This window comes from Lepidochelys kempii, chromosome 8, assembly GCF_965140285.1.
Source record: "Lepidochelys kempii isolate rLepKem1 chromosome 8, rLepKem1.hap1, whole genome shotgun sequence".
Lineage (NCBI taxonomy): Eukaryota > Metazoa > Chordata > Testudines > Cheloniidae > Lepidochelys > Lepidochelys kempii.
In genome coordinates, this window is record NC_136387.1 from 49,993,937 (window position 1) to 50,021,796 (window position 27,860).

General features: G+C 47.8%; 1 protein-coding gene across 4 annotated transcripts in view; it reads right to left on the reverse strand.

Annotated features, from left to right (window-relative positions):
* Nucleotides 1–27,141, reverse strand: part of TNR (tenascin R) — a 291,672-nt gene extending 264,531 nt beyond the window's left edge. For all 4 annotated transcript variants that reach the window (XM_073356467.2, XM_073356466.2, XM_073356465.2 and 1 more), the window contains exon 1: nucleotides 26,922–27,141. The gene's annotated coding sequence lies outside the window, so the exon portion shown is untranslated. The remainder of the gene's footprint in view (nucleotides 1–26,921) is intronic.
* Between the last annotated feature and the right edge of the window lie 719 nt (nucleotides 27,142–27,860).

Sequence of the window (27,860 nt, forward strand, 5' to 3'; positions counted from 1 at the left end):
CCAATAAGTTGGAAACAACAACCAGCAACAACACCACCACCTACCCCCTAGCAGACATGTTGTGAGGCTATGCCCGAACAGTCAGAGTTGAAGGCCAGAAGGGGCCACCAGGTCTAGTCTGCCCTCCTGCTCATCACAGGCCACCAACATCCACACACCAAACCCAACAACTGAAATGAGGCTTTAGAATTACAGCCCACAGGAGATTAACTATTACGTGTCACAGGCAGAAAATAAGAGGAACCAAAGCACATCAATGCCAGAGACCCCTGAAGTCTCAGGGAACGAGTTACACTTGTTAACATCTGCCCAGTGCTCGGAGTACATCTTTACAGCTCTTTCCATTGGAGAAAGAGAGAATGGCTATACTCATCTTCCCAGTGACATCATAGCCCTCCATGAGGCACATCACTTAGCGCCGATGCCATTTGGGGTCTCACAGAACTGACTTTAGGTGGGTGAGAAGCCTCACGAGAAGACAAAATAGACTGTGCTCCATTCATAGTCATCCAACTGCCCATTTAGAGCCAGCCCCTGCATAGCCCCCCTGTGGAACTCCACGGACTCCTGGGGGGAGCCCAGCCTGAGCCCCCAATTTGCAGCAACACAATGGTCTATGTCAGTCTGCCTTGGTGTCCGATTGCACACTTACCCATGTTTTGACTCTTATGTTTAATCGTCTCAAAGAGATAATTCAATTATAAGATTTGATGAAAGAGACAGTGAATTCAGAGGTGAGTAAGAAACCCAGCAGCCAGGGATAATTTACAAGCCATGCAAGAGGAAAAAACAAACTGATTGGGTGTGGTCAAGAGATACAGGCCTAAGCCAGGACACGAGGGTGCCAGGTTGGGCATGGCCCAGATGCTCCAACTTTTAGATGCTCCAACTTCCTCTCCAAGGTGCTCAAAATAAAATGGTTGCTACCCTTCTCACAGTACTTCAGACCCAGCAGCCTTCTGTGTGACTGCCAGCAGGGATTCCACTCCAGCCCACCTGCAAGTTCAGCACCTGTGACACTTCCTGTTTGTCAAACTCCTCCCATGGTAACCGAACACCAGGAGTTGCAGATAGCCGCTCAGAACACAAACCAGGAGAACCCAGGAGAAGCCAAGTGCAGAATCTATTAGAAGGGTCCGCTGTGGAGAGTGCAACACAAAAAACTTTCAGCTGAGCTCCACTCCTGGTTAGGCCGTGAAATAAGTAAGGGCCAGATTTTCAAACGAACTCAGCATGTTGAAAATCCCTCCATGAGTGCTGTGGCACTTTGGAAAATCAAGCTCTTGTTTGGGTGCTTGGCTCGAGCCGAGTTGTGCTGAAAATCTGTACCCCACGGTGGATGCTGAGTACTTGAAAATCTGTCCTGAGGTTTTTTGAAAATTTGGGCTCATGGGACTGGTATTCAGGTATTAAAATGGTAGGTGACCTTGAAATGTGTGCATGCGCACACCCACACACGGGAACACGTACACAGCCCCACCTCGAAGATAGCATTTTCAATTTTGATCAAAACATGCAGCGCCTAACACCTTGCTTTTGCCCTGCTAAACAGAGATGGAGCAGAGGAAAATGGACCCAAATTGTAAAATCAGGATCTAGATCTGACTTCAGATTCCAATACATCCCAAAACTGAAGTGTTCAGATGTGAGCCAACTCTAACATGAGATACAAACACCTGGCTCTGGCTGTACAGAAAGGGAGTCTAATGCCCTACTGTGGTTCTTGGTAAGGAAGCCCCATGAGATAGATGAGCTGCCAACATGTGAAGGAATGGGGTGCGTGATTTGAGGCCATGGAGCAAAAATCCTCAAGTATTTCTTCAGCGATTATAGTATATGAAATAACAGCGAGACAATATGGGGAAAGGGTCACTGCTGCTCTCTTGCTGGGACAGGTGGGAATATGGATGTTGATACAATGATCCTTCTAGTGATCCCCTGCATATTCCTGAACAAGCCTTTAAAACCAAGGGAGACTTCTCCCGAATAATCCTCCCTGGGTTTTAGATGGGACCTGGCCAAGCAGACAGAATGGGAGCATTTGGACTGCTCTATGCCACCTTCCATAATAGCTGGGTGCTCTGAAGAAAGCTGCCAGTTCTTTACCTTCATACTGGATCTCGGCATATTAACTCAAGACCTCCCATAACCAGGGAGGCAGCACTCGCCTTGCTTCCGGCGGCCAGCCCTCCATGTTCAAATGCATTGGTATTGACTCAGCAATCAATTTTCAAATTCCAGGCAGCCAGGCCAATGAAGAGCAATTAGGTCACCCAGTCGCATGCCCCAACTCATGCAAACTGAGCAACTCTCCCTTTAGACATTACCTCCATATCATTGCTTGTGCCCTTGTGTTTCTAGTCACAGGGATCTCCTCAGGAGAAAAATCAGCAGGTAAAACTGTTTTAGGACAACTTGTAGGACACAGCAAAATGATCAAGAAGGACAGAGTGTCAAGTGGTTACAGCAAAGGCCTGGGAGTCAGGGCTCTGGGGGTCTATTCCTGGTGTTGCCACGCAGTCATTGTGACAAGTCACCTAGCCTCTTTGGGTCTCAAGCTCCCTATCTAGGAGAATGGGTGTAATAATTACTTATTCCCCTTTGCATGGCATTTTGACAGGCTTGGATGAAAGGTGCTATTTACCTATGCCCTCCATTACCCTAAAGTCTGAGCACCTCTGATCTAATGTATTTATCTTGCAAACATCCCTGTGAGGCAGGGCAGTGCTATTATCCCCATTGTACTGATGGGGGAACAGAGACCAGATTTTCAGGGATATTCAGATGCTGATCGGCACACAGATCTCTTCAGGAGTCTGGCCCTAAGTGACTTGCCCAGGGTCACACAGGAATTGTGTGGCAGAGCAAGGACTTAAAACACAAGCTTCAAAAGTCCCAGGACAGTTCCCTAATCATTGGGCCATCCTTCCTCTCTCTAACTATATATTTGCGAAGTATGAATGGGTGGTCTTCCTTCCGCAGTTGAGCTCAAAAGATAGGTGTCCATTTTAAGGGCAGTTTTCAACTCTCATGACCACTACCCAAACCAACCGACCTGAAACTTCACATACCACTTCTCTTCCTGGCCAAGATTTTCCTGCAAAAAACTTCAAGTAAATCCTGGAAGGCTTCTGGCCAGACTAGTTTACCTTTAGTCCTGGTTTCATTCTCTCTCCCCATCACTCTGTTCTACACTTCAAACAATTTTCTTACAGTTCTTTGGCTCATATCTCCAAAACAGCTGTACCTACAATATCATCAAGTGCACGTCTCTTGAGCTGAGCTGCTTTTGATGGGGGTCTTCTGGAAACAGTAGGAGATCGCAACAGATTTTAAATGGTTTTCATGTGAATACGAAAGCACAGATGGACTATTCATGTAAAAAGTATACACACAAGGGGCACGATTTACCTGTGTACTATGTGTCTCGTTGGGAATTATTAAGGTAATTCTCTTCCCGTGGCTATGCAGACAGATGGAGTTTGCACAACTGCTGCATGACAAGGAGGAAGGTATTGCTGTTCGTGTGATCACCCATGAGGCAAAATTTTGCTATGAATCAGTACCATTGCCATAGCATCTTGACAGCCGCGGAGGAGACACAAGGGGCCAGGCTCGGCTGGGGCCCCACAGCTTCTGGCCAAGAGCAGCAGGAACCGGGCGCCGCTTGAGGGGAACCGGGCGGCCTGAGCCCAGGGCACCGACGCTCCCCGCCTGCCCCTGCTGCTGCAGAAGCTCAGGCCACCCGGCACCCTGGTGCAGCAGTAGGATCCCTATCGGGCTGGTGGGTTTGTGTAGATGCAGGACATGGCCTGTATTTAGAAGTCAGTCCTTGCAGAGCACTCTATGGTCCCAAATATTTAAAATTTCATTCAAAAATTCATTGAGTTTTTCAACAAAGAAAACTTTCCCTTTTGTGTCAAATTGTGAATTTTCATTGTGGCAAAATAGAGAAATTTAACTAAAAATGTAGAAAGTTTTCTGCAAAAAATTATCAAGTTCCAAAGTCACGTTGGACAACATTTTGCACAGCTCTACTGAACTGAATAGAGAAGGAATGGAGACTGGAGTCTTGTCCTGATAATGAGTGTCTTTCCTATTGGCTTCAATAGGTTTTGGATCAGGCCCTAAGAATGATTCAGAGTCCTCCCCCCAAGGCATTCAAAAATAGGACAGAGCAGGGTCTTAATTGAAATGAAATGTATTTGATGCCATTTACCCACCTCTGGGAGACAGAAAACCCTGCTCTGACCAAGATGACCATAGCAGGATTTTCAATTTCCCACTGTAGCCATGAATGTCAAGCTACCAACCCTGAAATTAAAGGGACCTCAAGATAAAAATTGCATAGGACAAAACAAATTCCTTTCCTGTGTAACTAATAACCTGAATGATTAAAAATAGAATGGAGCTGGTAAAATTAATTTACCCTTTGATGCTCATTCAGCTTTGATAGTAAAATGAGCTCATTGTTTTCTGAAGCTGGGTCCGGGCATCACTGAAAGCACTTGAGCACCTCCCAGGCATTTACCGGTTACATCTCATAATGCCCCCAGGAGGGAAATATTTCCCCATTTTGCAGTTATGGGGAAGCCGAGCACAGACGTTTATGGTTCACTAAAGGACGCTAGGGTAGAGGGGCTGGCCATAAATTGTGCAACACTTTTTTTTGGCCATTTTCAAGTCCCACCTAGTCCTTGCAACAGTTTAACACTGACCCAAACACAAAATTAAAGGACCCACCCACTCTCTGATGCGTTATGTAATTTATGGACAGCCCTGGTGCCCCATCTCCCACAGCTGCCTGTTACCTGCATAAACATCTGTTCAGATCCACAAATCTGTCCAGATTGTCTAATTAGACAATGATCCTGGTTAAATATCCCACCCTCTCCTTCCCTATTCTGTTTTCACTGAATTTTTAAAAATCATTCAAATGTTTCTAGTCATGTCACCTTCTTACCCCCCATCCCAGGGACCTCTCAAGGTAGGTTTTTTTAGTAACATGACAGCCTGCCAGAAGGGAAGGGTAGTCTTGTAGCTAGGGCATGGGAGTGGGATGCAGCCAATCCCAGGCTCTCCATTGGTGATGCTGACCAAGTCTCTGGAAAATACCACCACTCCCTTTGTCTGCCTCATCTATTTAGATTGCAAAATCTCGGGGGCCAGCACAGTCTCTCACTAGGAGTTTGTGCAGTTCCTGGCACAATGGATTTCTGGTCTCATCTCTGACCTCTAGCTACTACTGCAATCATCATCATCCTCCCTTTAACTTTGCTACACAATCCCTCAGATCAGCTGTGCTTTAGAAGGATTCTCCTCCCATCATCTTTGAGGACCAGGCATGCCCCTCCTACACCCTTTCCCCAAGCCACCCATACAGAACTGCTGGAAGCCCCTGGCACGGGACCATCCCTTGCTGCCTGTGTTTGTGATTTGTTTGCTCCCTTTTTGCAATTTGAAAGCTGGCTGGCCCACTCCCTGGGATTTTAACCTCACCCACTTGCTAGGATAGCCGTAAGTGATTTTAGACGTATGGATGCAGCATTGATTGATCTGCTCTGTGATTGCAGTGCTGCTTGGGTTCCCAGGAGGTGCTCTCCCGATACCTTTCCACAGGATGAGTGGAATCTCTCTTTTCTCTACACACTCTGGTGTCTTGAGTAATTCATGTGCTTTCATGCTTTGATCATATTTCCCCCCTAAACACAAATCAAGACCTTGTATGTGAGTGGTTTTTCTAAGCTTGCCCTGTGACTCTCCAACTGGAGCAATTACGTACTGTCTTATGCTGGATTTTGGGACTGAGTGGGATCATAGTGAAATTTAGGGCACAAGCTGGAGCCCACCACTGCCCAAACTTCACACACACAGCTTTGCTAAAGTAACTTTGTCTTGACCTGCAAGGCCCTGGCTGTCCCAGTATTGGGCCTCAGAGCCCTACCAGTGCAACTTGCTACTGTTGCACTCACTCCTCCTCCAATCATGGCTCACTATCCCAGCCCCATCAGCCTACCTGCAGATGCCACACAGTTCTGAAAAACCCCAAGCACTTCCAGTTTTGTCTGCAAGAACCAAGATAATTGCCACCTGGGCGTGGAAGGAAGCCTAATACCAATGTGCATTGCAATGAAGAATTAGGAGTGAACTCAGACAGCTAGATCCTCAGCTGTGTAAATCATCATCACTCCACTGACTTCAGTGGAGTGATGCCGAGTTACACCAGCCAGAGGTTTTGCCCTTTGCTTCTAACGGCATAAATAGGGAGGGGCAATTCTTCTCTGGAGTTTGAATTTGCAGGAAAGGTGTCAGATGAGAGAGGAAGAAGCTGGATTTGTCTCTGTTACTTGCATTGGCCATTAGCATTTTACACTTCTTTTGTCCTCGTTGCTCAGCCACTTTCCCTCATTTGTTTTTTTAAACAATTTGAATTTTTATTAGGTGCTCAGCTCCTGTCTAACTACCCCCATTTGAATTGCTGACACACAAATCAATAGCAACATGCTCTGGCAGAGTGGATTCCCTGGCATTAGAGATAGCCTCCAAGCTGATTCTTTCGAGATGAAAACGAGTTGAACAAACAGAACAGACAATTTTCTTAAATAAAGCCGCAGCAGCCTCCATGGTTATGCTGCATGGAGCGAGGGTTTAGAGGTATTCTTTCCCTTTTCCTTGTGCTCATTAGACACCATTTCTTCTTTAACCATCTCTCCTCCACTGCAGAGCTATTGAAGAGGGGTTGGGGAAGTACAAACAACTAGCGAACCTGCCTATTATTTAGCAAAGACACCTGAGACTGGCAAAGAGGATTCTGAAGATACAGGAGACTATTAAACCCCATTGTGTCTTACACCCCGACCCTAGCCCCTCGCATATTTGCTGTTGCCATACTGGGTACCTTTGGGGTCATTTGGCTCTCATCATGTCTGAAATGGCCTTCCTTGTGGCATTGTTGTAGGGGAGGGAGCCCACAGCCTCCTCCATCTCTGACATCTTGTACCCAAACACAATAATGCAAGGCCTGAGCCAAAGCCAATAGACTTGATACCCATTGACTTCAATGGATCTCCAGCCCTTCCATCTCCCTTGAGAAACCAGCTTACTTATTCTCTCTCCAGGTGTGTCAACTGGTAACAACTCCTGTGTGTGTGTTTGTTTTCTATGGGAAACTAGTGCAGAGAGATGTGATCTTGAACAGCCAGCTCACTCCACCAACTTACCAGCAGAGAAAGAGCAACACTCAGGAAACTAACTTGGCTTACCTGCCTTCCAGACAAAGGCAGGAGAGAGACTGTTCCCCAGGGACAGCAAGCAGAACCTCAGCTCTCCAGCTCACTAAATTAAGCCGACAAAATACAAATGGGGAGGGGGTAGGAAGAAAGGCAGGGAGTGAGGGTCAGCTCCTGCTTTGCATGTTAATAACTCTGGCTTTTCAGCCTCAGACAATTTTAATAAGAGATTAACTGATATGCAGCTTTTAAAATGCCTATCAACATCTAGATCCAAGCTGCAAAGCCCCTGGATAGGAGAACTCCACTCCCTCCCTCCCTCCCTGGGCAGTAGCTCCTTGCATCTCCACAACAAAAATTCTGAATTCCCACACGCAGAAATTGGGCCAAGTCTTTGTGGCAAAGCTCGGGCTGAGGAATGCTGCTTCTCTGCTAAACACTCATGTGCTCACATCCCACTCCCTGCTTTTTACCTAGCTAGTGTCACTGGCAACTATTAAGAGCACAGGAGACCAGAATATGTCCTGCCCCCCACCACACACACACCCCTACCTTGTTAGCCCCTTGAAGGTTGGGGATTGTTTAATAAATGATCTATATTATGGTAGGTGCCTAGAGACCTGAACCAGCATCAGGGCCCCGCCTATACTATCTGCTGGACAGACAGAGTGAGAAGTGCGCCCCCGGCTAGAGGCTAAACAACATACATAGACAAGGCAGACAAAAGTAGCAACATCCCCATTTTATGGATGGGGAGTGGAAACGCAGAGATGAAGTGACATGGCCACGGTTACATGGGGAATCTGTGACAGAGCCGAGACCGGACTCTAGATCTCCTGAGCCACCCATCGAGTACCTTCACCACAGGCCCATCCTTCCCTTCACAGCTATCCTGAGGTCTAAAATCAGTGTGTGATTTGTACTGAAAGCGGTGCCGTGGCTCAAGCAATTTAAAAAAAAACAAAACCAAAACATTTATAACTGATGTAGCAAGCCCGGAGGTGCCGGGGCTCTGAACTGCCAAGCCCGGAGGTGCCGGGGCTCTGAACTGCCAAGCCCTGGCACAAATTAAACCCAATCTAAAGTAGTGGTATAACCCTCATTTCCTAGAGAGCTGCTGAAACCTTTGGCATGTTGCTGAAGCCAGACAGGGCCCTTTGGAGATTCGTGCTCAGCATCCCGCCCAGAGGGGAGCACTGACTTCCCAGCCTATGAACCAGCTCCTACCTTTCTAAAATGATGACAGCTGGCTGGCTTGTTCCAGACCACCATAGTTCATGAGGAGACGACGCTGGCCTGGGGAATTCAGAGTGCAGCAAAGATGCAGTGAGAAGCGCCATAGTCCAATGGATAAGGTCCCGTTACTCAGGAAACCTGGGTTCTAGTCCCAGCTCTGCCAATGCCCTGCTGTGTGACCTTGGGCAAGTGTTCCAGTTTCCCCTCCTGCCACTTCGTCAGTCTTGCCTCCTTAGAGCATGAGTTCTTTGCGGCAGGGATGCTCCGCTTAGCCCAATGGAGCCTCCAGGTGGGCTATTGTGATATGGCTAGCTAGTAGTCTAGTGTTTGATGGTTTGACAGCCTCAGGGTTGGCAGAAGCAGAAGGCTAGGCAGCTTACACTGCAGGATAAAGTGGCAGAGGGTGAAGCCACTGCACAGCATAGGAAAGCTATGGGGACATAACTAAACATGGGCTAACTGGACATTCCCATCAGCAGGACTCAGACTGTGTACACACATATCACAGTGTAAGTGTTCACAGGGCCAACAGCCTGGGAAATGCCACCGTTCTTACAGCTAAAGGGGCACAGAAAAGCTCAAGCTCCATCATTAACAGACTACATGTACATAGGACAGTGACAGCTGTCTGAGGTCTGAGAACGCGTCCTCCTCTGTCCACATGCCTGAAGCCGAGTGTAGAGCTGATTCAAACTAGCATAGCTGCATGGAGTCAGTACTGACCTACCTCACCTGGGGGTCTGGCCCATTAGCTTTCAACCCCCTGCTTATCATTTCCTTCATGCACCACTCCCCACCTGCTAGCCTTGTGTAGGTGAACCTGAAAGCCCCTCATTTCTCTGCCTGTTGCTGTCAGCAACCTCAGTTACCTCAATCCTTACCCCATGTTCTCTGGGATTCTCCATGCCTCTCCCAGGCCAGGCCTCACCACACCCAGCCCCCTGTTTTGCTCCCTACTGGCCTGTCTCTGACTTACCCCTCTTTGTTGCCACTCCATACTTCTCAGCCATTTAGCCCCCTTATGCTGCTCCCAGCCTGCCCCTGGGCATCTCCTACCTGAACTAGGAGCACCACCCCTTGTACCCCTGCCCCTAAGAGTCTCCTACCACCCTGTCAGCACCACCCCTTGCACCTCTGCCCCTAAGAGTCTCCTACCACCCTGTCAGCACCACCTCTTGCACTCCTCTCCCTGCACCAGCACCCCCAACCTCAAGCTCTACAAAGTCATCATTTGGGGGCCCGACTCATGAGACAATTTTTAAGCCAGAGATTTTTCTTTTTAAAAGCAATTGGAGGTTCTTTTCCATTTGCCTTGCGGTTACTGAGCCTTTAGGCTGCACTTGCTTTGCACTTTCGAGCTTTTCTCTGCAACTGCGAGGGCTAGAAACTCACTTAAAAATATAAAGCTGAGATTTTTCACTCAAACTCACCAGTGCAGGAACCGGGGCTTTAAGAAATGCACCAAAATAATTACCAAACTCATGAACAAATCACAAGAGCTGGCACACCGCTTCATCCTCTCAGCAGCTCCACAAAACCACTCCCCTTTCACTGTCTGCAACGTTTGGCTCCTCTTACGCCACTCACTTCTTGCTTCCACCATGTCCTTCCCAGTGGGAAGTCCTCTAGACACAACAAGGTGCTCAAATACTGCAGTCACGGGGCTGTAGAGGTGGACGGATAAATAAGACAGGGCCAACTGTACAGCAGAGACCAGAGTTTGTGTAAAGCCCATATCAAAGTGCACTGGCTTTCATTTCTGCTGCCTTCTGTGGGTTGGTAGAATAAAAGTTTTATGATTTTTATAAGCCTTCTATAAAGTTTGAATTTGGCCATAACATTGAAATAGCCCTCCACAAACCACAGCATGCTCCCACATACAGAGCTCTTACATCATCATCTGTTGCAGCCGCATTCAGCAGCATCATGGACCATCAAGCCTAAGCTTCCACCTTATGCCTCACTCTGTATTGGATACATAACCCCGTATAAGGGGAGCATAGTCCATCGTGTACTAGGACACTGAGATATGGCCACCTCTGAGGATTGCGAACAACCAGGCAAATTTAAGCTAACTTTAGCTGTGAATGAAAACAGAGAGTTTAGAATTATTTGCTTTTTAAATCCTTTTTTTTTTTTTTTTTTGTAAAAGTCTCTAGGGAGAGCAGAGCATTTCTCAGTGACACCTTCATTCCCTATCACACCTGGAGACCCCTCCGTCACTCTCCTCCCAGAGGGGTTTGCTTTAATCATTATGTGCACTTGTGTACATAGAAAGGATATGCCCACGTGCTGTGGCCTGGAAATGCAGACAGACACACACTGGATGTCTATTGATCTCTGTCTGCTGTAGAGATACAAATGAAGCCTTTTGCTTTTTACGGCAACTTTCAGCCACATTAAACTTCATTTCTACATCTGTAAACATAGATGGCTTTGAATGGGAGGTTTGATTGTGGAGTTTACAAGTTCCATCTATCTTGGTTAGAGATGCCGTTCTGGGCAACAGACAGCACTTTTATTGGGCACCTGTGCTGCTGTCCCTTTAAGTTTTTCACACTGTACTTTAATCACACTTCCAGCTCTTTGGTGTCAGCTGGCCACTGGGGGCAGAGTGATATCCTTATGAATGCTCACTCCAAGAGCTCACTTCTCTCTGAGTTTTGAAAGCCAGTGGGGGCAGGGGAAAGGAAAAGAATCTTGTAACATCACCTGACCCAATATCCACACCTCTTTGCTACTTTACCAGCCAAGGTTAAACCTTGATATTTACAAACTGGCAGGAAGGTCTCCATCGACACTTAAACAGGCAGGGCTGACAAAACTAACTTATTAAAGTGTATGTTTTACTGAAATCCATTTAGGCGAACACAGAATACACAAGTACTGCTGTTCCCTGCACCGCAGTGTTTACAATGCCTCACATGGCAGGCTCCAGCCTTGCTCGCTCTCTCTGGATGCATTTGCTGGAGATAAATTCACAGTAATCTATATAAACTCCAGGCTTTGACATCGCAAAGCATCACAAAATTCAGACAATTACTGGGCCCCACCAGGAGGCTGCTGAGAGAGGTTGTTCTAACGGAAAACATCACTGTAAAGTAAGGATGATGGTTTTGAAATAAAACCCAGAGTCAGAATTAGAAGAGAGGGGAAGCGAGAAAGATCAAATTGAAGAGCATAAAGACCAGCTTGACCCTACGTTGAGAGAGCAACATCTAGTACAGACCCAGTGGGGGCAAATCTGGTTAAGTTTAGCATCAGGGTAGGGCACTGGTTAGTTGTATTAAAATGCCATTTCCAGACAATTAGCTGGGGCCAAATAGCATCAAAGGCAGCCTAAGCTATAGCATAAAGGAAATGTAGTAGGCGAGCATACTCATACCAAAGAGGTATGAAAAGCCAACCAGTTTAGGCTTATTAAAGCCCCAGAGATATGGAAATATCAGCCAGAGATATGAAATATCAGCCTTGTTAGTGCCAAGGAGACCTAGAATACCAGCCAGCCAGGCCGGGTATATAGAATACCAGCCAAGCCACACTATTCATGCCAGGGAGATATAAAATGCCAGCCAACCCAGACCATTAAATACCAGCTGAGAGACATAAAATACCAGCTGTGAATTAATGCCAAGGAGGACTAAACCAAGCCTCATGAATAAGCAATAATCACTGGTCGTAGGAAGAAGCTGCTGGAAAGCCAATGCAAAGGGATGCAGTGAGTGACAATGCTCATGAATGAAGCAGCAGCATGGCTAAGTGCCCGATTCTGCCACGCTTATTGATGTCAAGCAGCAGCTTCATCTGCCACCTTCATTCAGCGGGAGTAGCTGTGGAGAAGGGCAGTGTTCCACATGTGTTAAAGCTGGCAGAACCGTGCCCTGAAGAACGCAGTTGCAGAGGGAAGCTGGGCTGCCCATTGCTCCCCTCAGGGATTATAAACACGTGTCAGGGCATCCCATTGTTCAGCCATTGACCCGGCAAGTGACATTGGGAGCCATCCGTTCCAATGACGAAGGGAACTCGGCAACCTTTCTGCCTGCCTTTAAAATGATGGATGGGTAGATTAGGCATTGTTCCTGGTACCTTTGGAAACCTCTCTGGCTGGCAGTCCCAGCAGCATCAGCACAGAAACCTGTATGTGTCTGCACCCAGCTGGTTGGTTCACATAAGTTAAATGCTGTTACAAGTTGGTATTTTGCTCAGTTACCTGTTGCATTTTGTGGCAACATGGCCACATACCCTAGACGGCAGAAAGGAATATCATGGATTCAGACAGTTGACGTAGGATGTGCCTTGTGTATTTCAAAGGGAAGGTACAGCGGAAGTTTGAAAACATCTTAGCCCCGAAGTTCACTGTCTCCTGCATTGACAGGGATCAAAGGTTGCTCATAACTTCGAATGAAACTTTTCATATTTAGAATTTGGTGCCCATGAGCCCCTCTAAAATTGCCTCTCTTCCTCTTGGGGCTCACAAAGGGATGTGGTCTCAGTGTTATGCCTCAAATTCCAGTCACACAACTCTCACTAGACAGACTTCCTCTAAGCCCACCAGATGAGTTCCCATTTACCTCCCCCAAGAGGAAGGACCCCCCTCCCCAAAATCAGACAGTTGGACACGATCAGCTATGCCCTGCAGTGCCACCTACTACTTTGCCTCAGACTCACTGCTCCATCCAGGAATCCTCTGATCATGGAACCCAGATCCTGCATGTAATTGCCTTAATGTTTGGCCCCTTGTGATGTCAAGCTAAGTAGGGAAAGGGAAGCCTCAACATGTCTGAGTTCTGACTGGGACTCAAGCCAATGCATGGTAAACTCAGGCATAGCTCCAGAGCTGACAGGAGAAGTCTGGCTTCATGGGGAATAAACTGACTTCTCTCTTTCCCAGTGCTACATGGATAAACTTAAGTAGGATAAACTCTTTCTGGACAAATACTCCTCTTCTCCAGTCAGCCAGATTCCAGGGGTAAGGTCCTGGAGCTCGAGGCCTTTTGGGCAGTGGCAAAGACCACCACTTTGCTGCTGGGCAACACTACTTCTGTTGCATCTTAATGTACAGAAATGGAACTATTAATGGATTATTTATATATACTGACAGTAATGGGATTCCCACCAACAGGGCAACTGCTCATAGTCAGATTAGTATCTCGTGTATTGCAAATGCCCTTCCCTGAATGAAAAGCCCACAGGCCACCAGCTGCTCAGGTCTATGGTGATGAACTGATAAGACAGTACAACAGCAGACAGCTCTAACCCGGTACAGCTTGGTCCCTCCTTGAGGTAACCAGCTAATCTCACACAGGTTCCCACATGCTGAACAGCCACACTGCAAGTGAAGAGACTTAGCAGGAGGCTTGGTGGCCTGTAGTGAGTTATTTCATGTAGTTTTAATGCTATGTCTGCACTGGTCTATGTGACTAACTCCCACCTTTGCAGGGACAACTCTATGGCCTGAACTCCTTAGTTTGTCTTGAAATGAGACAGAGGGGATCATCCCTCAAGCAGGATAGTCAAAGGATTCTTAAACTACAACAAAAGCTGATTGAAACGACCACTGTTGGGGCTGGGTAGAGACAGTCTTTAACTAGAGGTCAAATTAGACTGTATGGGACACTATGTGATTGCTTTAAGTCAGGGCATTCCTATGTAAAAGGGAAATCATGTGAGAGACTATCAGAAGAAAACAATTATAGAGCAACAGGTACAAATGGCAACTATGCAGGAGGACATAAATTACAGAAAGGGAAGTTATGAAGTATAGCTAGAATGGTAGATTGTGAGGGAATCGTGCTACTGGAAGAGACTGAGTTGCTTCTGTCTCTGCTAGAATCCATCAGACATGGATGGATTGTGTGTCAGAGAGAACGTGTCTCCCTTTGTCCTTTTATTCTCTCCATGAACCTTCCAATAAGGGACTAGAGGAAAGAATGATCTACCCCCTTGGCTCATATAAATACATCGAGCTTCTAGTGCGTTCTGCCTGACATACGACAGCATGGCAGCTAGCGCTGCGTAGTTTGGGGATGATGTGATACCAATTCTATCATCAGGTGGGTGGATTCTCTACTATCCTTGGGGAGTGCTGATCACCATCCCTTCACCTTTCAAGTACGTAAGAGCCAGCAAGTGTAGCGATCACTTCGAGCTAGCTCCACAGCAGAGTTAGGCCCTACATGCCCAGTTAAAACCATTGTGGGGGTGTTGGGATATGGGATAGTGGTGTGTGAGAGTCATGCTGGTCCCACCTGATTCCAGCCTTGTCTACTCCCGGATTTTAGCCACTGGCATAGCTGCAGCAGTGCAAGACACACCTGAGGTCATAGGCATCTGTGCCAGTCACACTGTGTCAGAGAATGGCATGTCATACTTGGGGTTTTCCACTACTGCAGCGATAAGAGCTCAATCCCCAAACAGGCTAAACCACACAGCAGCACTGTAAGTCATGAAAAGAAAAGGAGTACTTGTGGCACCTTAGAGACAAACCAATTTATTTGAGCATAAGCTTTCGTGAGCTACAGCTCACTTCATCGGATGCATACTGTTGAAAGTGTAGAAGATCTTTTTATATACACAAAGCATGAAAAAATACCTCCCCTCACCCCACTCTCCTGCTGGTAATAGCTTATCTAAAGTGACCACTCTCCTTACAATGTGTATGATAACCAAGTTGGGCGATTTCCAGCACAAATCCAGGGTTTAAGAAGAACGTCGGGGGGGGGGGGGGGGGAGGAAAAAACAAGGGGAAATAGGTTACCTTGCATAATGACTTAGCCACTCCCAGTCTCTATTCAAGCCTAAGTTAATTGTATCCAATTTGCAAATGAATTCCAATTCAACAGTTTCTTGCTGGAGTCTGGATTTAAAGTTTTTTTTTTGTAATATCGCAACTTTCATGTCTGTAATTGCGTGACCAGAGAGATTGAAGTGTTCTCCGACTGGTTTATGAATGTTATAATTCTTGACATCTGACCACACCACACGATCCATCGTCTACAGCCAAGCTCTGCGATACAACCGCATTTGCTCCAACCCCTCAGACAGAGACAAACACCTACAAGATCTCTATCAAGCATTCTTACAACTACAATACCCACCTGCGGAAGTGAAGAAACAGATTGATAGAGCCAGAAGAGCTCCCAGAAGTTACCTACTACAGGACAGGCCTAACAAAGAAAATAACAGAACGCCACTAGCTGTCACCTTCAGCCCCCAACTAAAAGCCCTCCAACGCATTATTAAGGATCTACAACCTATCCTGAAGGATGACCCAACACTCTCACAAATCTTGGGAGACAGGCCAGTCCTTGCCTACAGACAGCCCCCCAACCTGAAGCAAATACTCACCAGCAACCACATACCACACAACGGAACCACTAACCCAGGAACCTATCCTTACAACAAAGCCCGTTGCCAACTGTGTCCACATATCTATTCAGGGGACACCATCACAGGGCCTAACAACATCAGCCACACTATAAGAGGCTCGTTCATCTGCACATCCACCAATGTGATATATGCCATCATGTGCCAGCAATGCCCCTCTGCCATGTACATTGGTCAAACCGGACATTCTCTACATAAAAGAATAAATGGACACAAATCAGATGTCAAGAATTATAACATTCATAAACCAGTCGGAGAACACTTCAATCTCTCTGGTCACGCGATTACAGACATGAAAGTTGCGATATTACAACAAAAAAAACTTCAAATCCAGACTCCAGCGAGAAACTGTTGAATTGGAATTCATTTGCAAATTGGATACAATTAACTTAGGCTTGAATAGAGACTGGGAGTGGCTAAGTCATTATGCAAGGTAACCTATTTCCCCTTAAAAAGAAAAGGAGTACTTGTGGCACCTTAGAGACTAACCAATTTATTTGAGCATGAGCTTTCGTGAGCTACAGCTCACTTCATCGGATGCATACCGTGGAAACTGCAGCAGACTTTATATACACACAGAGAATATGAAACAATACCTCCTACCACCCCACTGTCCTGCTGGTAATAGCTTATCTAAAGTGATCATGCACATTGTAGGGAGAGTGGTCACTTTGGATGAGCTATTACCAGCAGGATAGTGAGTTTGTGTGTGTGGTTTTTGGGAGGGGGGTGAGAGAACCTGGATTTGTGCAGGAAATGGCCCAACTTGATTATCATGCACATTGTGTAGAGAGTTGTCACTTTGGATGGGCTATCACCAGCAGGAGAGTGAATTTGTGTGGGGGGGTGGAGGGTGAGAAAACCTGGATTTGTGCTGGAAATGGCCCAACTTGATGATCACTTTAGATAAGCTATTACCAGCAGGACAGTGGGGTGGGAGGAGGTATTGTTTCATATTCTCTGTGTGTATATAAAGTCTGCTGCAGTTTCCACGGTATGCATCCGATGAAGTGAGCTGTAGCTCACGAAAGCTCATGCTCAAATAAATTGCTTAGTCTCTAAGGTGCCACAAGTACTCCTTTTCTTTTTGTGAATACAGATTAACACGGCTGTTACTCTGAAACCTGTCATTATGCAAGGCACTGCATTTAGCCGTATGGAGTGGAAATCTATCAACTACATGAAAAAACTTGTACAGATACAGACAGACATCATCTTCCTTTCCAAATGCAAACAGATGGACATCGTACCAAAAGGACTGAAGGTAAAAAGTCCATTACAATCTACATACCACACAGACTATGCTGACAGCTTGTGCCACACGCTCTCAAAGAAACTGCGGAATCACCTGATCAACATCCTCTACAGCAAACAGGGAAAGATTAAGAATGAGCTCTCAAAAATGGATACTCTCATAAAAAACCAACCTTCCACACAAACTTCCTCGTGGCTGGATTTTACTAAAACTAGACAAGCCATTTACAACACACACTTTGCTTCTCTACAAAAGAAAAAGGACACTAAACTTTCTAAACTACTACGTGCTACAAGGGGCCACAGCAATGGTTCCCTCAACCCACCTAGCAATATTGTTAACCTATCCAACTATACTCTCAGCCCAGCAGAAGCAGCTGTTCTATCTCGGGGCCTCTCCTTCTGCCCCTCCACCCCCACGAACATGATACAGTTCTGTGGTGACCTAGAATCCTATTTTTGACGTCTCCGACTCAAGGAATATTTCCAAAATACCTCTGAACAACATACTAATCCACAGAGGTCTCCCTACCAACACTACAGAAAGAGGGATTCTAGGAGGACTCCTCCTGAAGGTCGAAACAGCAGACTGGACTTCTACATAGAGTGCTTCCGCCGACGTGCACAGGCTGAAATTGTGGAAAAGCAGCATCACTTGCCCCATAACCTCAGCCATGCGGAACGCAATGCCATCCACAGCCTCAGAAACAACTCTGACATCATAATCAAAAAGGCTGACAAAGGAGGTGCTGTCGTCATCATGAATAGGTCAGAATATGAACAAGAGGCTGCTCGGCAGCTCTCCAACACGAGTTTCTACAAGCCATTACCCTATGATCCCACTGAGAGTTACCAAAAGCAACTACAGCATTTGCTCAAGAAACTTCCTGAAAAAGCACAAGATCAAATCCGCACAGACACACCCCTAGAACCCCGACCTGGGATATTCTATCTACTACCCAAGATCCATAAACCTGGAAATCCTGGGCGCCCCATCATCTCAGGCATTGGCACCCTGACAACAGGATTGTCTGGCTATGTAGACTCCCTCCTCAGGCCCTACACTACCAGCACTCCCAGCTACCTTCAAGACACCACTGACTTCCTGAGAAAACTTCAATCCATCGGTGATCTTCCTGATAACACCATCCTGGCCACTATGGATGTAGAAGCCCTCTACACCAACATTCCACACAAAGATGGACTACAAGCCGTCAAGAACACTATCCCCGATAATGTCACGGCTAACCTGGTGGCTGAACTTTGTGACTTTGTCCTTACCCATAACTATATTACATTTGGGGACAATGTATACCTTCAGATCAGCGGCACTGCTATGGGCACCCGCATGGCCCCACAGTATGCCAACATTTTTATGGCTGATTTAGAACAACGCTTCCTCAGCTCTCGTCCCCTAAAGCCCCTACTCTACTTGCGCTATATTGATGACATCTTCATCATCTGGACCCATGGAAAAGAAGCCCTTGAGGAATTCCACCATGATTTCAACACTTTCCATCCCACCATCAACCTCAGCCTGGTCCAGTCCACACAAGAGATCCACTTCCTGGACACTACAGTGCTAATAAACAATGGTCACATAAACACCACCCTATACCGGAAACCTACTGACCGCTATTCCTACCTGCATGCCTCCAGCTTTCACCCTAACCACACCACACGATCCATCGTCTACAGCCAAGCTCTGCGATACAACCGCATTTGCTCCAACCCCTCAGACAGAGACAAACACCTACAAGATCTCTGTCAAGCTTTCTTACAACTACAATACCCACCTGCGGAAGTAAAGAAACAGATTGATAGAGCCAGAAGAGTTCCCAGAAGTTACCTACTACAGGACAGGCCTAACAAAGAAAATAACAGAACGCCACTAGCCGTCACCTTCAGCCCCCAACTAAAACCCCTCCAACGCATTATTAAGGATCTACAACCTATCCTGAAGGATGACCCAACACTCTCACAAATCTTGGGAGACAGGCCAGTCCTTGCCTACAGACAGCCCCGCAACCTGAAGCAAATACTCACCAACAACTACATACCACACAACAGAACCACTAACCCAGGAACTTATCCTTGCAACAAAGCCCGTTGCCAATTGTGCCCACATATCTATTCAGGGGACACCATCACAGGGCCTAATAACATCAGCCACACTATCAGAGGCTCGTTCACCTGCACATCCACCAATGTGATATATGCCATCATGTGCCAGCAATGCCCCTCTGCCATTGACATTGGTCAAACTGGACAGTCTCTACATAAAAGAATAAATGGACACAAATCAGATGTCAAGAATTATAACATTCATAAACCAGTCGGAGAACACTTCAATCTCTCTGGTCACGCAATCACAGACATGAAGGTCGCTATCTTAAAACAAAAAAACTTCAAATCCAGACTCCAGCGAGAAACTGCTGAATTGGAATTCATTTGCAAATTGGATACTATTAATTTAGGCTTAAATAGAGACTGGGAGTGGCTAAGTCATTATGCAAGGTAGCCTATTTCCCCTTGTTTTTTCCTACCCCCCCACCCCGCCCAGATGTTCTGGTTTAACTTGGATTTAAACTTGGAGAGTGGTCAATTTGGATGAGCTATTACCAGCAGGAGAGTGAGTTTGTGTGTGTATGGGGGTGGGGGGGTGAGAAAACCCGGATTTGTGCTGGAAATGGCCCACCTTGATTATCATGCACATTGTGTAGAGAGTGGTCACTTTGGATGAGCTATTACCAGCAGGATAGTGAGTTTTTGTGTGTGGTTTTTGGGAGGGGGGTGAGGGGGTGAGAGAACCTGGATTTGTGCTGGAAATGGCCCACCTTGATTATCATGCACATTGTGTAGAGAGTTGTCACTTTGGATGGGCTATCACCAGCAGGAGAGTGAATTTGTGTGCGGGGGTGGAGGGTGGGAAAACCTGGATTTGTGCTGGAAATGGCCCAACTTGATGATCACTTTAGATAAGCTATTACCAGCAGGACAGTGGGGTGGGAGGAGGTATTGTTTCATATTCTCTGTGTGTATATAAAGTCTGCTGCAGTTTCCACGGTATGCATCCGATGAAGTGAGCTGTAGCTCACGAAAGCTCATGCTCAAATAAATTGGTTAGTCTCTAAGGTGCCACAAGTACTCCTTTTCTTTTTGTGAATACAGACTAACACGGCTGTTACTCTGAAACCTATTTCCCCTTGTTTTTTCCTCCCCTCGCCGTTCTTGTTAAACCCTGGATTTGTGCTGGAAATCACCCAACTTGATTATCATACACATTGGAAGGAGAGTGGTCACTTTAGATAAGCTATTACCAGCAGGAGAGTGGGTTTGTGTGTGGGGGGGTGTGTGTGAGAAAACCTGGATTTGTGCTGGAAATGGCCCAACTTGATTATCATACACATTGTAAGGAGAGTGATCACTTTAGATAAGCTATTACCAACAGGAGAGTGGGGTGGGGGGAGGTGTTTTTTCATGCTTTGTGTGTATAAAAAGTTCTTCTACACTTTCCACAGTATGCATCCGATGAAGTGAGCTGTAGCTCACGAAAGCTTATGCTCAAATAAATTGGTTAGTCTCTAAGGTGCCACAAGTACTCCTTTTCTTTTTGCGAATACAGACTAACACGGCTGTTATTCTGAAACTGTAAGTCATGTCACTCCAGGTGTTTCCACCAATGCAGCTACACCTGTAGGCAAAATCCCATTGTGACCAGGCACATGTCTTCTCTCTTTGGGGGAGCAGCATCCAATGAAGTTGACATTTAATTTCTCATTACAGACACAATTAAAGAAAAAAGGGATTACAAATTAATACTGTATCACGTCACAAAGTGCCTCAGCTCCTGCATGCTGGGTTTCCTCTCTCTTCTGCTTGGGCAGTTTCATCAATTAATTGACTTCTTTCACCATCTAATTTATGATTACTTTATGTTTGCTTATATAATATGCTTCAAGCCCTGCTTTATACCCTACACAGTTACACCGCTAATGATCCCTCTCACACTGTGTTTATTGCATTTTGCTACCTAGTCAAGAAAGATTCAGACACAAAAGTAACAAGAGGACTGGTGATCAGTCGTAGAGCCCCTTCACTTCTCAGTCACCTGCCCCAGTTCTTACCCTGTAGTGGCCTGTGTGCAAGGATCTCGCGTCCCGCATGCCAGCTGGTTCTAATTCACACCCTCATTGGCATTCCAAGACAACAGGCCAAGGATTGAGTGGCCTGTGGAGAGTGGGGATTGAGACATGTTAGTAGAGGGAACCCGTGCACTCCCCTTGCCTGCCCTGTAGGTGGTCTGGGGACTGAAATGAGGCCTGGTCCATGCATAGATTTTGCACTGGTATTAGCATTCAGCTTAGGGGTGTTATAGTTTAGTGATCTAGTTAGACTGGCATAAGCCCTAGGGTGGACACTGTTATACTAGTATAAGTGTGCATTATACCAGTATAGCTTAGTCCCCTTCCCATTCAGGAACAGCTATACCAGTATAAGAACATTTAGACCCATATAATAGCATCCACACTACAGAGGCTGCACTGCTTTAACTATAGGAGTACTATGGTATAACTTGTTGGTGGGGCAAGGTCTCAGGTGGACTTTGTTCTCCAGGGTTCATGGTGGTACCTCTCACCATCCCTGAATTCATTTTGAACAATAATCCACAAACATCTGCCTCCCCCTACAATGGGCCCAAATGGAGGATCCAGTATGCGGGGACACAACCATTAGTCCTACTGGAAACAGAATGCTGTGGGCTTTCTTCTTGCCTTGTAAGTAGCTCTTTCCACAGCCCCCCTTCCTGCTCTGTTATTTTTGATGTGAAGAAGGTTAAGGAACAAGCCTGAGGGGGGGTTGGGTAGAACTTTGGGACTAAACTGAGTGACGACTCTCCAAACGTTGCACCCACAACAAGCAAATGGCCACAGCTGCAGATTGAGGGTGGAGTGGTTGGACTTCAAAGGGCATGGAGGTTTTACAGTGAAAACAACAACAAAATCTAAAACCATCACTCCCCCAAGAATACTTTATTTGGGTCACTCCAGGTACAGAGTGGATTGGGCAATTTAACTTTTCTGGAAAAGCTAGAGCTGCATCTGGGGGTGGAGACCTCAGTCCAGGTTTCAGTACACTGAAACATCCAAGAGCTTGACTACACTAGGGAGGGTTTTCTGGTATATTTATTTCAGCAAACCCCCTAGACGAGGCACAGCTTATATCAGCAAAACAGTTCTAGTGCTTGTATAGCTTATGCCAGTTCCCCACACAAAATAAACTATACTAGTGAAAAGGCTCCTAGACTAGGGCTTCAGATGGCATAGCTACATAGATTAGGGGGTGATATTTAGTGGTAAGTATACTGCCCTCGGGGATAAACTCAGCCTAGAGCCTTTCCATAGGGGTCTGGATTGGCACAGTCACCTGCACATGGAAGGCAGCATTGTGCTGCTAGCTGAAGAACCTCAGCATTGTATGGTTGCACTTCTACAGCACCTTCCATCCAAGGGTTGCAAAGCCCTCTACAAGCCTTAATGAGCCCCCCTGTGTGAGGCAGGTAGATTAGAAAGAGGGCAATGATACCACACATTCAAGGGGAGATTGGAGCAGAGACATTAAGGGCCTGATTCTCAGAGGTTCTGGACTCCACTGTAAAGTGGTGAAAGAGTTTGGAATCAGGCCTTTACAAGGCCTAGCCTAAAGTCACACAGGAAGTCAGGGCCCAAAAGTCCTTCCTCCCACTGCGGTGCTTTAGCCACTAGCCCATACTCCTTTGCATGTCAAAGAGCCAGCAGAATCTGTAGCTAGCAGGGTCAAGATAGGGCTGAGTTTTCTTCTTTGCCCTGGATCTCAGAGCTTTGAGTATTCCACTTCCCAGCCCCATTCTAACCTAGGTCTTCTCCCTTACGCCTCCAGGCTTGTGCCCAGACCCCATCACTACATTGCTAAGATAACCAAAGCAAAGGAAGAGCAGATGGGACCCACCTTTCACCTTCATAGGCCCTATGAGAGTGACATACTCTGCAATCCTGAGTATGCCACTCCTGAGCTCAGCAGAAAGCACTGCCTTTAATTATCTGGACCAGGAAGCAACCTTTCTGTCTCAGAAGCTGAGGTGCTGCCCATAAGGCAAACCCAGGCACTGCAAGCAGGAAACAGGACCGGCAGTTGAACCTGTTTTCCCACATGCCAATGCAGGGTGCTGCCCACTAGGTAGCAGGCTGTCCTCATCAGGAAAGAATTTGCTTTGAAAGAAGAACAGGCAACTCCCTGAGAGTGGTGCTGGAGCCTGCTGCCTTGTGCACACAACTGGCAGCAGCCAGGCAAGCTTCTCCCCCTCTGCCCCGGAGGGACTGCCTCTAGGCACTCAGCCCCCAGCATTTGGCGCCTCTGGTGAAATTGCCAAGTAGGGCGCCAGCTGCAAGGGTGGTTTGTGCAATAAAGAGACCTAACCACTAGAAACGGCAGTAAGGCACCCAAACTCATTGCCCATAGATCACCAAGCAGTGTCATATGCTGCTGATTTGGACCAGATTATAGCTGGGGACCTGGGGTCCAAAAAGCTCTTCACTGCGTTTTGTTTCCAGTTTCTTTGATTAAGTCTTTCTTATTTCTCAGCAGTTATGCAGGGGACCAAGATCACAAAGGCCAAGTAAACGGGCTTGGCCCAGGAGGTCACTGCAGGATTGGACAGGGCAACATCAGCCTTTCTTACAGCATTAGTTTTGGCTAGTGCATCCACAGTCATGGGCCCACATGCCCAACCCATGGACCTCTCTTGGCCTAGCCAGCTGCTCTTTATGCTCCACATGGTTACAGTAGAAGCTGCTGGGAAATGCTGCTCTCCAGCATGAAGGGAGAGCAGCCCTAAAGCAATTCAGACAGAAGATCTTCCTAAATAACTCTTTACAAGTTGACGGCACAAATGGAGCTCAGAAGGCCACTACGTCCACCACTTAATTCCCAGTTCTGCTGATCATCTGCTTCAGAAACTCAAGTCCTGCGCTGAGCCCCCAGCCCAAAGGTAGGGTAAGTTTAGGAGCAGGAACTCCAAATTTCTTGCAGCAAATTGACATGTTGGTTCAATAGAACTGTGTGTTTAATCCCCAATATCCTAATGAACAAACAGACTGGAGGCCACATTCTGCCAAGGCTGCAGAGCTAGCTGCAGTGTTTATCCATCGCCAGAGTTTATGTTTCCCTGTCTGTTTGTCCTTGCCCAGTCTTTACGTGCATGCATTAAACTGCTGCTTCCCTGCCCAGCGATATAACTCATGCATGTTACCCATCCAGTGCTGGAAGAGCCATGAGGACAGAGCAATCAGAAAGGTGTCCAAAAAATCCAAGGGTAAAACAGACATTCCTTTAGTAATACAGGCCCTGGTAAGCTAGCTGGCAAATGCAGAGACAGGGAACTGCCTTGTTCCCAGAGAGCAAGGCGCTGTCAAGCCCTGAAAGCTGGCCCACAAACAGAAAGAGCTTCAGAGTTCGTTATTCCTTTCATTTGGAATTTATTTTGTTTTATATTTCCCATGAATTTATCAGTGATTATTTAAAGTTATAAAAGGGGGTGGAAATCAGTACCAAAAAACAAAAAAAAAACCAAAAAAACACTTTACAGTTTTCTGGGTAACTATTGGGTCAATACTGGGGGACAGGAGTACAAAAAAGCAGCATTTAGAGAAATGTAAAAGCAGTTGAATGCTGTGGTTTCTTTAATGAGCTGTATATTAGCTGTATGTACACTTACAAATACACATATGTATCTTCCACTGCATTGCCTTAGTTTAAAAGCCACATATTTACACTTAGACTAACATTAACACAACAGATCTACCTACGGTAATGTACTGGATTTTCTTAATAATCAATACATTCCTGTACTTGAGGGGGTTCAAATTTGGGACAGAAAACAAGTCAAAACCAAACAATAGCTTTTGTAAAACCCAGGGATTTTTCAGTTAAAATAAAGAATCGTTAAAAACTGAAAACAAATTACCTTAGTTCTCCCCCCGCAGCACATGGTCCCTGAATAGGGTTGGGAGACAGCTATTAAATATACAGGAGATCTCTGTCTAAAGCGGTGCAAGAAGAAGGTGCAGCCGCCAGAGGGGAAGAAATACTCCTTCCTAGTCCTCTGCCACACTGGGCCTAATTCTCCCCAGCCCTACTGCAGGCTGTTTGCATGAGATCTTTAAGCAGGGATGTACTTTCCACAGGGGAGAACAGAAAAATAAAACCAGACTGAAACCTCTGCAGTACCCAGCACCTGGGACCAAGCTCTCCGATTCTCCAGTAAGCATCTTACACGGGGCCCCATTCCTCCCCGTTAAAAGTTGTAACCGGTAATTGTGAATGGAGTGCATTTAATTCATTTGTGTGTGGGAAACGCCCAAATCTCCACTTCAGCCAACCCTCCCCATCCCCTCTTCATGGGAAACCTACAAGAAGCCTGCAAAATGAGAGCTGTGTTACACAGCAAGGAAAACCAAATCAGCTAAACTTCCTGAGTGTCAATTTCAGGCACTTCAGACTCACTTCCAGGGACAGCTCTAGGGGTAGTCAAGCCAGGCAGGTGTCCCCTGGAATGGCCAGAGTTCAGATGAGAAGAAAAGAGGGACAAATTCACCAAAGGGCTCACTCAGTGTTCTTGTCCAGGTTTGTCAGTTGCATCCATGTCTTTCCTCCTTGGGTCCCATCCACCCCATCCCTCATTCTACTTTCTGCACCCAGGTTCTGGCTTCCCCTCTAAAATCAGTGAGGTCTTACTGTATCCCCAAGTGCTTCACAAAATATCAGGCCAGATCCTCAGCTGATGTGAATCAATTTAGCTCCATTGACTTTGCTGGAAAACTGCTGATTTACATCAGTGTATGATCTGGCCCAAACAACATACCAAAAAAACAAAAACAAAAAAACCCAAACCCTTTGCCTACCCCCATCTGCAGGCAGTTCTTCGGTGGAAGGTGGCAGCTGTGTAAGGAATATCACCCTACAGTTAGGGCAAAAAGCAAAGAGCACCCTATCTAGGGGGAAATGCAGGGGAATTTAAGGAAACAAACTTTAGCTCTCCAAGTTGGAACATCGGGGTTCTCAGAAGCATGGGATGTTCAGTGACCCCAATCCGTGGGGACCTCCACATGGCACTTCCCTGAGCCCAGTGCCCCACACCATACTGGGGGGCTGGGTCCCCAGACTCAGAGGGGAGCACGGCACCCCCACCGGCCCTTCCCAGGAGGGGCTCTGGAGGTGGGAAAGCAGGCGGCGCAGGAGGGAACGCGGTCAGGTAAGAGCCTTGCCATTGGGGGCTCGCCGTGGCTAGGGACTGAACTACAGCGCACAGAGGAACCGAGCTTGTCCCGGACGGTGTCCAATGAAGGCCTGGCCCGGCCGCCTTGGCATGCAGGAGGGAGCATTTCCCCAGGGCGAGCGCGGTGGAGACTCTTTGCAGAGAAGCGCACCCAGCCTTGCAACTCCCCCCTCAGGCCCCACCACTTGCCAAATCGGCCCCTCGCTAGCCATCACCGAGCCACTGAGGGCCCGATCCTCAGCGAGCACCCCCAGCAGCCTCCGCCCTGCGCCGCCCCGGGCAGGGACACTCCACTTGTGGCATCCCCTTTCGGCCAGGTTGCGTGGCTGGTCCGCCAGGGGGAACCCGGGGCTCGACCCCCCCGCCCCAACCGCGCTGTGCCAGGAGCTCCCCGGCTCGCCCTCGGGCGGGGCTGCACCCAGCGCACGGGGCTGGCAGCGAGGCCGGCTCCCGGCAGCGCTCTCCGTGGTGCTGAAAACCAGCGGGGGCCGCCGCGGACTTACCGGCAGCAGCTGCAGCCAGGCTCCGGTGCTCCGCGGTGCCGGCTCCCCCGCGCCCCACTCCTCCCGCGGGGACAGCAAGTCGGGCGGCCAGCTCCGGCGGCGGCAGGTGCCCTGGGGATCGGCGGCTCCCAGCTCCAGCCGGCTGCCCCTGCTCAGCCTGCCGGCGCGCAGCGCAGAGCCCCGGCGCAGGCTGCGGCGGAGGGCGCCCGCGATGGCTCGGCTGTGGCTGGCTCTGGCTTAAATTTCAGCAGCATGGCTTCCCCCCCCCGCCCCACTCCCTGCCCGCCCCCCGCCGCCTCTCCCGGCCTGGCCCCGCACGCAGCCCCCTAGCGGGCACGGGGGGAGCCTGCACCGGCCCCGGCCGAGCCAGCGCCAGGAGGGAGCCTGGGGCAGGGACTGGCGCTGGGGGATGCCCCCCGACACCCCCATTTGGGAGCCATCCGTGGGTCCCCCCAGCGCGGGGAGGGGAAGAGAAGCGCCTGGGTTTGGACAAGGGCTTGGGGAACAGCTCCCCGGGCACTCCCGGAATAAGGGGGCTTAGGGGGGGAAGAGCCCGCTCAGGACTCCCTGCAGCCGTGTGATGGGGTCTCTAAGGCGGCTGGGAACGAGTCTGTGTCCGGCAGACGGCCACCATCACTACACAGGGCACACGCCCCTGGGAGCTGGGACCAGCCCCCCTCGGCCGCCAAAGGCCCGCTCCCGATTGAGGCGAACAAGATCTGTCTCGTAGCTACAGTTAAGCATCAGACCCTCCACTCCTGCTACATCACCAGCCTGGGACCTGGATTGGATTCCTGGCTCTTCCACAGGTTTCCTATGAGACATTGGGGTAAACTGCTTAAGCTGCCTCGCGAGTTCCCAGCTGTAAAATGGGGACACCGCCTCCTACTTCCCAGGGGCCTTAAGAGGCTAGAATCCATGATCGTGAGCTGCTCAGAC